Raw genomic sequence first — 12,052 nt, 5'->3', positions numbered from 1 at the left:
GAATCCAAACAAACAGATTGTGATTGTAATTAAAATTTATGAATGCCTCTTCATCACCAAGAAAGAAGTGGGTTGTTGATGTGGTGAAATTGCTAATTCCTTACAAGTTTATGGCTGCAATGCTGGAGAGCTGAGAAAGAGGACTGCATCAGCCGCTTATCTGACCATGAGCAGCGATGCAACCACGTGATAAAAGTCACTTGTCTGCTATTACAAAGGACATTTTCTATTTTTTGAGGATTATTTCAAAAGAGTTGCATACATTGAAGGTCAAACTCAACAAACTTCGCTTAATGATAAAAATGATTGGGGACTTCCGGTTCCGATTCTTGAGGGCGAGTGGTGGTTCTCTTCGGGGTCTCTGCTGACTTTCTCAAAGATAAGTTTTCTGGTCGTTTTTGTCACGTTTTTAATGTTACTTTGTGGATTTTCGTGTTCACTGTGTGTTTCGAGTTTGGTTTTGCGTTTCAAATTGTGCTAATTGATGTGTATTTGTCGATGTTTTCCTATTGGATTTCCTTGAGGCCTACCATTCTTCTTCCAGTCTGTGTTCACGATCTTCCAAGAGCAGTGTCCTAAAGGTTTTGTCGGCTAAAAAAAAATAAAAAAACACAACAACAACAACAACAACAACAACAACAACAACAACAACTTCCGATATTTTGTCACGTGCCTTGATTAAGCCAATAGCGAGACCCGTCATAGTGTATTTACGTATTCACGAAATATAGTGTATTTACGAAATAAATAATGTATTTACGAAATTACAACACATTAAATGGGATAATCTTTAAATAGTAACGTGAACTTTTTGAAACTTTAAAGCAAATGTCCGAATATATTTAAAAATTCATGATAGACGCTCTCAAAAGGCACCCTCAATGTGAGGATGTGTACAAGTGTTTAGTATTTAAGGAGATCCGGATACTGTATATAAAAGAGCCGAGTCCTAATATAAAGGTTTTGTCTGAAGAAGAAGAAGAAGAAGAAGAAGAAGAAGAAGAAGAAGAAGAAGAAGAACACCGAGCTCTCTTAGAGCGCGAGACGCTGCTAAAAAGACACAACGAGACCATGATATCAAGCTTGTATCCAAGGTTCATCAAGATCGTATCAAACGTCACGGCGCTATGCTCTGGAGAGAGTCACAAACAGACAGACAGACAGACAGATACAGACACAACGAAAATAGTGGTCACTGCTGGTGCCCGCGAACCAATTATTAACGGATCTGAAGGTGGAGTGATGATCGTGACTGTAAAGCGTGTTTTGCTCATTCTCCTAGAGCTGCAAAAAGCATTGGATGAGTTCGTCATTTCGATAATTTTCCCGAGCTGCCAATAATTTTGATCGTTTGTCAGACACACCCCTGTTTTTCCCCTCCATTTTTGGCCTCCTGTGTCTATCTAGAACAACTGCTCACGATGATCACCCAATCGCATGTTTTATTTTCCGCACTCAGACGACAGAAACCCGTCGTCCAATCACCGTGCTGCTTCGTGCTGTTCCTCACACAGAGTGTAACACTGTAGTGCACTGCACCTTGAAATTGAAGACGAGTGCCACGCCTTGATAGAAAGCAAAGTCGCCCAATTTTTGAGAAGGCTCAACAACCTTTTCTGTGGCATGGCAGGCAATCCCAAAGGAGCCCGAGTGTGAGCCAAAGGTGTTGACAACACTGCTCGACGGACTCTTCAACTTCGTTCACCTTGCCTTTCCACATTTCCAGTCCCACTTTGATCGTGAAGGCATTCACCACTCACCTTCACGACTTTGTTTTTTTCAAACTCTTCCTTTACTCTGCCACTCTTCCCAAATCTTCAAACAAAAAATCAAAAGAAGGTCTCATATCTCTCTCTCTCTCTCTCTCTCTCTCTCTCTCTCTCTCTCTCTCTCTCTCTCTCTCTCTCTCTCTCTCTCTCTCCCTCTCTCTCTCTCTCTCTCTCTCTCTCTCTCTCTCTCTCTCTGTCTCTGTCTCTGTCTCTGTCTCTGTTTCTGTCTCTGTCTCTGTCTCTGTCTCTGTCTCTGTCTCTCTCTCTCTCTCTCTCTGTCTCTCTCTCTGTCTCTCTCTCTGTCTCTCTCTCTGTCTCTCTCTCTCTCTGTCTCTCTCTCTGTCTCTCTCTCTGTCTCTCTCTCTCTCTGTCTCTCTCTCTCTATCTCTCTCTCTCTCTCTCTCTCTCTCTCTCCCCCCCCTCCTTCAATCTCCTACTTCCACTTGCCCTCTCTCTTATTACTCTCCACTGCAATTGTCTAAACATTCGTGATCGAACGTACCATTCTCATGGAAGGGTAATCTACTATTTTTGGTCCAATTGCACCATTTTCCCATATCTCTCACAGCTTCAGGCCCATACTTATCAAACATAATTCTTGCACATGTACCTCTCCGTGGCTTTTGAATACAATTTGCCAAGGTATACACAATTTCATTCCCTTCACCACCTCACCCTTTGTCTTCCTCCCCATCCAACCCCCTCCCCGAACTCTTCTAAAATCTCCTACACACTGTCAACAACTCTCCCTATCAAAACCTCTCCTCCCTCGTCATAACCCCCACATCCCCTCCCCTGCACCCAAAGCCTTCTCCCCTCCCTTTTCCTTAACAGTGTGCACCTCGAACATCCAGGGACTTTAACCTGATTGATCTCTTCATCCAGGTTGCCACTGATAAACCAGACATAATCTGCTTAACAGAAACTTTCCTCCTTCAAGACGTTCTGACTCCTTAGTTTCTCTCCCTGGTTGCTCCCTCCTCCGGTATGATAGACCTTAGCCTCATCCTGGCAGAGGAATTGCTCTCTTTATCAAAAACTCGTCATGCACTGCCCTCACTCCTCCACACCCCCAGGAATACCTTTGGCTACGGCTTCGCCTCCGCTCCCACCTCTTGTTTATATGTGTGTAGCACCATCCACCAATCAGTGATGACTCCATTTACATCTCACTTGCTGAAAACATGGATCAACTTCTATCCTCTCATCCGAACTCTCTCTTCCTCATATGTAGTGACTTCAATTGCCATCATGCCGTTTGGCTGGGTGTGGGTACCTCTCTCACCTGCCAAGGCACTTCAGCAAAGGATTTCTGTGACTCATTGGGACTGATGCAATCTGTGAACTTCCTGACCCAGATCTCAGCCAATGGCACTCCATCTCTTCTGGATTTGGTTTTGACCAATTTCCCCAAAAATGTCTCCTGTTCTTCTCTGCTCCAATTGGTTCATATGTCCACATGCTTGTTAAAGTGGTCATGTCTCTAGCCATTATTAGAGAACCACCTCAGTGCCAACGAGTCTGACATTTCACTCAAGCTACCTGGTAGGGTCTTCAAGTAGCCATCATACATCTAGACCCATTTCTACTTTCTCTGACATCAACTCATCCTGAGAATTTCTTCAAAGAAATTTGCTCTCTCTCATGCACATATTTATCCCATCTTGTCTTCAGTTGTCCTTCCCTTCCTCCTGCCCATGATGCACTGAAGCTTGTGGCAAGGCAGTTGTCCTGAAACAAGTTGCCTTCACTTCATGGAAGGCAAATCGTGCTGAAGTCAATCTCAGTTCCTTCCACAAAGCTCGGAACAAGTGTATGTCTCCCCTCGGGAGAGCCAGGAATCTTTCCAATCTCAAGTCTGAACTCTCAAAGCTGTCTCCCTCCTCAAAAACCTGGTGGCAACTGGTTAAGTCTGTTTCTGATGTATGTTCCCCCCACATTGCTTCCCTTACCTCAAACGGCTACACAGCTGACACTGCACGTGAAAAGGCTGAATGCCTAAACTCTTTGCCTCTAAATCTTGTGTCCGAAACCCATCGCTTTGTGTACCAACCTCACCCAATGGCACCCAACTGTTCCTGGACGCTGTGTCCTTTTCTCCTGACAAGGTGGAGAGCTTGCTGCCAAACCTCGACTCAGATTCTGCAACCGGTCCAGACAGCATCAGCCCACATGTCCTAAAAACCTGCACTGCTGCTCTTGCTCATCCTCTCTCTGTTCTATTCACCATCTCATTTACTCAAGGTCATCTGCATCTGCTTGGAAAACAGCAAACATTACCGCATTGCAAAAAAAGGTGAAAAACTGATCCCTGCTACTCCAGAACAAGAAGCCTGCTCCCAATCATCAGCAAGGTCATGGGATCCATCATCGCTTCCGACATCAAATCCTTCCTCTTCTCCAATGGCTTGATTTTCGACGATCAGTTTGGATTCAGACCAGATCACTCTACCCTGGACATGGTGCTTCTGCTTTCCGAACAATGGATTGAGGTACAAATGCCAAACATGTGATCAGAGCCATCTCACTACACATATCGCGAGCTTTCAAGACTCTGGCACCTGACCTTGCACACCAAACTTATGGTAGCCAAGGCAATCTCCACTCATGGCTCGCAGACTTCCTCTCCTGCCACAGTCTACGCTTGGCTCTTAATGGCTCTCTCATCCCCTGTTCCTGCCTCGGCTGGAGTTCCTCAGGGCAGTGTTCTGGGTCCTTTGCTTTTTCTGGTTTTCACCAATGATCTCTCTGACTCCCTGGAAAATCCTCTTTATCGCTTGGCTGATGACTCCACCCTCTGCCGTACCATCTGTCATCCCTCAGACCGGCAAGCAGCAGCTTCTTCGCTCACTGCAGATATGGGTAAAATCACAAACTGGTCCAATATTTTATGGGTCAATATGCATTGTGTGGGATTAGGTAGGTTTTTTCCCCCATTCTTTCCCATTTTCTTCGCCGCACATGGACTCCTCACAAGACCAGGAACACGCTGTGCACAGCTAATTTGCATACGCTTGGCAAAACCCAGTTTGAATCGCATGCCACAATCGAACCAACACATTACTTCAACCTCCACCACACCACCTACAAACGCTACATTGATCACTCCACATTATCATAACATTAGACAAGCTTGCTATACGCATATGCCATTACTCAATCACAGCTCACCCGCCATGCCACCTCCACCACCGCCTCGACCACAAACATCACACAATCATAAGCAAGTGCTCGTCACCACCTTCAGAGCAACGGGAGCCATGGCGCAATGTGCCGGCAGCAGACACTTCACACCTGGACATTCAGACGTTGGTAGCATGAAGCGCAAATGTGCGCCAATCGCCATTACCATCTTGTGCAAAGCTCTGACTCTTCATTTTCTTGTGATACCTATTAGGCATCCATCGCACGTTTGTGCACAGAAAGTGCAGACGAAGACACCAGCGCCATGTTAAGTGCAGAGGTCCATGGTGTGGATCGTTTGATAGTTAATGGCGGCATCTTCGTGACTGTGGACTCACATGGGCAGTGCCAGCGCTGTTGGAATCTTTTATGGCTCCGCCTTTTTTTAACTCAAAAAATTTAACAAAAAAAAAAGGCAAAAAAATCTCTACAATAAATCAGAACAAATATGCAAATGAAGAAATCCAACAAGAATAAATCAAACAACAAGAAATTAAAGAAGAAGAAAAGGAAATCAAAGGGGAAGAAATGAGGAAGGTGAAGAAGTCAAAGAAGACATCAATGAAGAAGAAATCAAATGCAAAAAACAAAAACAAACCTAAAATCAAAAAGTCAACAATAAAACGAACTATCTTCCCACCCTATGGGTCCCCATCACCTCTGCAGCACCTGGAGGGGGATCATATTGGAGGGAGAGAGGACTTCTCGGGGAGCGAGAGCAGGAACACGAATGGATCGGGTAGAGGGGAGGGGAGGGGGAGGGCCCCTTCTTGCCATCTCTAAATGTCTTTCTTTGAAATCGCCCTCTCCGTAACATATATGGCCACTTCTCACAGCATTTTTTTTTCTTATGTAGTCGCTTCTTAAATATTGGTGGTGTGGCTTTCTTCGAGGAAGCCTTCCCTTTGTCCCGATCCCTCCCCCGGCGCTTTTGGAATTGAGCATGCACCAATGGGCACGCTGCAAATCCAGACGACCCCACCGAGCAACCCTTTTGATCCGCACAAAAGCTCCGCCCCTGCCGAACAACTATTTAAGCCATCCATGCGTTTGAGATGCGCGGAGAGACCTTTTCTTTGGTTTGGTCGAAGCAGGTGGGATGGAGTTTGCGTTCTTTCTTTTATTTTTTTTCTTTTCTTTTCAGAGCAACTTCACTGACACGGACCTCTTTCCAGTTTCTTTACCCGCACCTCATCTGCACTCTCACCTTTGTGATCTCTGTGGCGTGATATATTTTTCAATTGAATTTCACGAATTTTCCGTTTGAATTCCACTTTTAACAACTCTTTTTAAAGGTAGACCTTTGTAGTTGCTGTTTTGGTGTACTTTGTGGCTTGCCTTTTTGTTGCCATGCCATCCATCTGGTTTCGTGCAGAACTACAAGGGAACTTGGAATAGACTTCAATGGTTTCTGCACAATAAAGCACTTAAAATTAATTTTTTCACTGTCACTCATATCGTCTTAATGCCACTGTCCTCTCACACTCCTTTCTCCTTTCTCCCCCCCCCCCTCTCTCTTTCTCCCCTTCGTATTACCGTCAGCAAAATGACGCTTGTATTTGTTAGTGTGTATATATTGTTGCGGTTCAGGAAATCGCATGCCTCTAAGGCAATGGCATACAACATACAATGATCCCCAGACAGTTATTTCATTAGTATTTGTACAGTTAGACCTTCCCCTCATGTCTAATGGATCAACGGGACGAAGTGCGTTGTGTGGGTATCATTGCTAGGTCTAATTATATCTCTTTCTTCCTTTCCGCCATCAGTGAGGCCGCCGCATAGGTATGTATGAATGTCCTTGCAGAGGCCAACAAAGCATCAACACCACAATGAAAAACCCTCCACTGCAAGAATACTGTGTCTAAGGCAGTGGTCCCCAACCTTGTGATCCCACAGGCTGCATTCACTACTCCCAAGGATGTTGGGAGCCAGAAAAAAATTGATGCATCTCATTGAGTTTTATTGATGCATTTTATTGATGCAAATTGATTTGATTCCTCCCGGCGGTAAGCGGCAGTGGCCAGGAGCGGCATTGTGTAAGGCTTTTCAGGTCATGGCGCTGGCCGGCGCTGGCCGGCAGTGGAATTGTGTAAACCCCTTTAAAATTGCGACATGGAAATGTGTTTTGATTGGATAGTCCTCGCGGGCCGCAGTATAGGGCTCCGCGGGTCGCAGGTTGGGGACCAATGGTCTAAGGGAAAAGTAGAATCATACATTAAATACCAACACTGTATAGGACGTGCATGGCATGCCCTTTTCAACCCAAATCTGCATCTGCTACTGATATCTATCTTCTTTTCAACCCAAATCTGCATCTACTATTTATATGTCTTCTTTTCAACCCTGATTTACATCCAATCCTTTCCTTCAATCCATGACACAGATCAGGGCCGGCATCGCGCTCAGGCGGCCGCCTGTGAAGATCACTGCTATGTGTTAACCACATGCACGATAACAGACACACGCGCAGCCCCGTGATAATTACCATCGTACTGTACGGGATGCGCATGGCACACATCTTTATTCGGGTCTACGCGCTGATTTACAACCGCGTCTTACCATCGATCTTCGCTCGCCAACTCGATCATCGGTGTCTCCCGCAAATGGCAGAGGTCATCCTGCACCTCCACCTCGATGCAGTGGCCACCAAGCAGAGGCGCAAATGCATGGCCCAGATCGTTCGGGCCACATGGTGTATGGACAGAACAAGCGTATCGACCAGCGCCACCCGCAGAATGCCAGTGGTGCCCGAACTGGCATGCGCGGCCAACGTGACCCTCGGCCGGTCACTGGAATGCAGCCCGGGAGTTTGTTACGGGGCGGTTCATGTCACGGTGTTCAGTGCGGGGCGATCCCACAGCTCAGCAATGTCTCGCCAGATGTACAAATGAGACCACTTCTGGCCGTAGTAGCCAGAGGCCAATAGGAGCACACTCTTTCGGGTGATGACACATCGCTTCGGGTCGTCACACCCACCCTGCACCACTGACCTTATAAAGGGCAGATCGCGAAGCCGTTCATGGCTCGCCTTGCTTCGCAAAAAAGCTGGAATCTCTACATTCGCCTGGTGATCCACCTGCTTCACGTGCTGGCTCCGCCTTCCATGCCCACCCGCCTTACTCCGCCTTCTGATTCTCGTCCGCTGCCTCCACCCACCGCTTTCTCGCCTGCTGACTTACCCGTCTACTTGCCTGCTGGCTCTGCCTCCCACAGCCTTAATTGCCTGTCAGCTCCGCATATTCTCTGGACCAGTACATGCGCTGAGCCCTGCACAGTAACCAAGCAGGAGACAACGTACTGACTCTCAAAGGGGGATCGCTCAGCGGAGCATCCCCCGTAGCGTCCTGGGTAGCGCGACCGGCAACCGTGCATCTGATCCAGTAAGGTGATCCGGTTTGAGTAAGGCATACCGATGGCTCGTCCCCCGGTAATTAGATCACGTGACCATTTTACATAACCAGTTTCCATTAGACGGAGGACCCTAAGTCACGTGGTTGAGTTATTGGCATTCAAGGTCGATTAGTGACCCTCCGCGTCACAGAGTTATCCGTGTGTGACGGCCTGCGATTCCGAAGATTCTGGTGGGAACCGAAGGTAGCTTACCCCCCCCCCCCACCCCCTCTTGGTCTTCTCGCCCCAACCCCGGATCCACAACAATGTTATAGACCACAAACATGTACGATTGCCGTTTTAAACAGTCATTGCTACTGTTTAATACCGAACTGAAAGGGAGGAAACCCAACGTTTTTGAGGTCCGATCCCAAATATACTGCAATTTAAATACCACAGAGAGGATAACAACATGCCACTCCCATCGGCAGTGGGTGTATTAGTAATAATACAAAAGAGAAGAGAGCAGGAAGAGCTAAGAGGTGAAGATCAAACAAACCAAACAGTGTAAAAAACTTTTAATCATTATCTCCCCCATGACCACGCACCATGCTTTCAAGCATTCTTTGCTCATCCCCCGGTACCGACCCATGAGGTGGCACGTTGCTGCCACTGTAGCGACATCATGTCGACGGGGTGCTGTCAACAGCCACTCGAACCAATGATGCGACACCTTGCAATGTGAATGTGCCAAGGGCAGCACGCCCTTGTGTCCTTGTGATGACCCGGCCGGATGCCTTGTACTCAAAGCGAGGGCTGCGATGGGTGTTTATGGGCCCAAACATGAATATAGACGCATCCACATGCACGCGTCGTTTACCTTGCCTTGATGCCTTTTCTGGAATTTCCGGAGAGGACACTTACGAATTACCCTGCCCTATCTAACTAATCTTAATGTCAACTATATCACCCTTCATGGCATACATAAGAACGGGACAACTTCAATCTCACGGGTCTCTGGTTACAAAACATGTTCTAGCCTACGTGCACATATGGACTATGTTAACTTGCATAAAAGCTAATTCGTAGCCCTCTCCAAGTAACAGTAATATGTAAAAGAAAAAAAAAACATCAATTAAACTTTTCAAAATGTAAAATACAAAAAAACTTTTGTTAATTCACTTTTGTGTTGTTTGTTTGGCTTTGTGTACACTGGGTAAATGGTATGAGAGAGTGGGGGTTGAATGAAAAGAGGTAGCGAAGAGTGTGTTGGCGGAGAGTAGCCTAACTTTTAGGATTACTCCGAAAACTAGAACGGCACTCGGTGGAGAGCATATCTCTACCAGGCTGAACACTTTACGTCTTGCACCCCTCTGAGAGGCCGGATCTGCATCTGCATTAAATAAAATCTAATCGGCTTGTCCTTGTCACCGAACCAACTCATCCACCAAGTTTTGTCATAATCCGTCCATAACTTTTTGAGATATCGTGCAATATATTGTTTTTGGCCCTATCTCTCAATGGTGAAGAATCGCTGAAAAATGTTCGGCTTCGGATCCAGATCTGGACCTTCACCAAAATCTATAAACTTCGTTTTTGTCACACACCTAACGTGTCCACCAAGTTTCGTCCGGATCCGTCCACAACTTTTTGAGATGTTGTGCTATATATTGTTTTTTGCCATATCTCTCAATTGTGAAGAATGTTTAAAAAAAATTCTAGTGTCCAGATCTGGATCCGGATCTTCACCAAAATCTAATAAATTCGTCCTTGTCAAACACCCAACCTGTCCGCCAAATTTTATCCGAATCCGTCCTCGTGCTTGAGATATCCTGCTCACAGATAGAAAGACAAAGGTGAAAACGTAACGTTTGGTGGCGGAGGAAATAAATTATGATATTTTTGTTTTTCTTTATTTGCTAAAAAAAATAATAATAACAAAAATAATTGAATGAGTTTTTTTGCCATTGCTTCCCGAGATAAACGACTTTATTAACATGAATAATGAGATGTGCTATAACCAATTACTGCACGGCAATTCCAACTTGCACATCAAGAAAAAATATATAATGACAGAAGTAAACTCGAGGGGGAGCACTCGGGAGAGTGCAAAACCTCTGCCGCCAATACTGCTGGGTCACTCAAGTGAACCTTATATCTTATTCATTAAATATGATGTGAACAGTGCTGACAGAGTTGTAGTTCTTTTCTCCAACATTTTTTTTTGGGGGGGGGGGTTGGAAATCACTTAAAACATGTAAAAATGCAAAAAAAAAAATCGAAATTTTGTTGAAAAAAAGTTGCAAAAATTTTTTTTTCTCAAACAATTTTTTTTGGAGGGGGTTGGAAATCACTTAAAACGTAGAAATGCTAAAAAAAAAAATATTTTTTTGGGGGGGGAGGGAGGGTTAACAATTTTTTTGGGGGGGGGTTGGAAATCACTGAAAACATGCAAAAATGCAAAAAATTTCTCTAACAATTTTTTTGGGGGGGGGTGGAAATCACTTAAAAAATGTAGAAATGCAAAAAAAAAAAAAATTCTCTTGGGGGGGGGGGTAACAATTTTGGGGGGGCTGCAAATGACTTAAAACATGCTGAAATGCAAAAAAAAAAATTCTCTAACAATTTTTTTTGGGGGGGGGGGGTAACAATTTTTTTTGGGGGTCAGGTCAGGTATGGGAGCATGTGCCAGAACAGCACGTCGCTGCGTGCAACTTTCCGCCGGTACTCCAGGGGCCTCCGTCTGGCCATCCCCCAGGCAGATGCCAGGCCCATCCCCATCTCCTTGAGATGATGGTCAACCTGCTGCAACCACGAGGCACGTGGTCGGCCCACTGGCCTCCTCCACTCATGAGACTCCCTCGCTGAGATAATCTGGTGAGCAGGATCAGCGTCAGGAAAACGAGCCACATGCCCATACAGCCGCAACTGACGCTCACGGACTATGCAGGTAACGAATCTCATCCGAATCTCTCTCAGCAACCGCTCGTTGGACACAAAATCCGACCAGCGATAGCCAAGGATTCTCCGAAGAGACCTGGTACCAAAGGAATTAAGTCTCCGTCTCAGATCCTTGGTCAGAGTCCAAGTCTCGCATCCATAGAGCAAGTCTGGAAGTACCAAGGACCTGAAGACTTGGACTTTCATCCTCCCGCACAGGTACCGGCAGCGCCACACCCCATGATCGAGTGAATCCATGACTCCCCAGGCCTGACCCAGACGTCTAGTGACCTCTGACTCACAGACAGCAGAGACATGAATATCACTGCCAAGGTAAGTGAATCTCTCCACGACCTCAACATCCTCACCACAAACAGACAGACAGGACAGCAGCATACAAGATGTCACCGAAAGCCTGGATCTTAGTTTTGACCCAAGAAACCCGTAATCAAAGCGGCTCCGACTCCTCATTCAGCACCTCGAGGGCCCCCAAAAGGATATCTAAAGACTCCGCAAAGATGACTGCATCATCTGCAAAATCAAGGTCCGAGATCTTGACATTCCCAAACGATGCACCGCAGCATGATCTCTCCGACATCCTCCCTAAAATCCAGTCCAGACAAGTGCTGAAAATTGTGGGGGCCAGTACACACCCCTGCCGAACTCCAGTAACAACTGGAAATAAGTCAGAGATGGTACCACCACACTTCACAGCACTCTCAGTACCAGAGTAGAGTTCAGACATCAGATCGATCAGTTTTGGTGGCACCCCACGAAGACCAAGAATCCTCCAGAGGACATCCCGATTCACTGAATCGAACGCTTTA

The sequence above is a fragment of the Eptatretus burgeri genome, chromosome 14 (genome assembly GCF_056783735.1).
Source record: "Eptatretus burgeri isolate ZD-2024b chromosome 14, Ebu_testis_v1, whole genome shotgun sequence".
In the NCBI taxonomy this organism is placed as follows: Eukaryota; Metazoa; Chordata; class Myxini; order Myxiniformes; family Myxinidae; genus Eptatretus; species Eptatretus burgeri.
Note: the sequence above shows the minus strand (reverse complement) of the source record.